The sequence below is a fragment of the Penaeus monodon genome, chromosome 21, assembly GCF_015228065.2.
Source record: "Penaeus monodon isolate SGIC_2016 chromosome 21, NSTDA_Pmon_1, whole genome shotgun sequence".
NCBI lineage: Eukaryota > Metazoa > Arthropoda > Malacostraca > Decapoda > Penaeidae > Penaeus > Penaeus monodon.
In genome coordinates this window covers 40,186,965-40,187,558 of record NC_051406.1, presented here as the reverse complement: position 1 = coordinate 40,187,558, position 594 = coordinate 40,186,965, and the positions used below count along the sequence as shown (strand labels likewise).

The following is a 594-nucleotide window of genomic DNA, read 5'->3' as shown; positions in this document are numbered from 1 at the left end:
CGAGTACTTACAGGAACGTTTATTCATTCATGCCACTATCGCATCTCTTCACCGGCACGCATATTCTTTCTTGGTAAACAAACAGCTGTACCATTACTATCGCCAACCCTATTTCCACTCTTATTTATCTTCATCTCACACTTACTCACCGCTATTTAGTTCTATTCCACAGCTTATAAGACTTGAGAGTATTGTATATTTGCGACTGCAACTTGCTACTCATAGGTCTTCATCGTGATCTCTACGTTTACAGACTGTAACGTCAATGTATGTTCCGACTGTTTTCACGAAGAAGGGTCTACGTGTAGGAAACAATGCCAGTGGAACGAGTACTCGACCTCAGTCCGGTGTCACAGTCCTTATTGTCAGTAAGTGACTTATCTACTCTTGATTCCTCTTGCTTAACAGTAATCTGGTGAAAGACAAATTATTTCATTTATCATATGTACTATATATGCGAGAAATACTTGTTTCTCATTTCAAGTGAATGTGGTACGATCAAACTTTCCATAAAATACATTGACGCAATCGGACGACTCATAAGGTATAACGCCGTAACATCTATATATTCCGCAAAACATTCCATGAAAAATA

The 594-nt window shown here is 38.6% G+C and overlaps 1 pseudogene; it reads left to right on the top strand.

Annotated features, from left to right (window-relative positions):
* LOC119586673 overlaps positions 1-594 on the top strand; it is a 2,193-nt pseudogene that overhangs the window by 943 nt on the left and 656 nt on the right.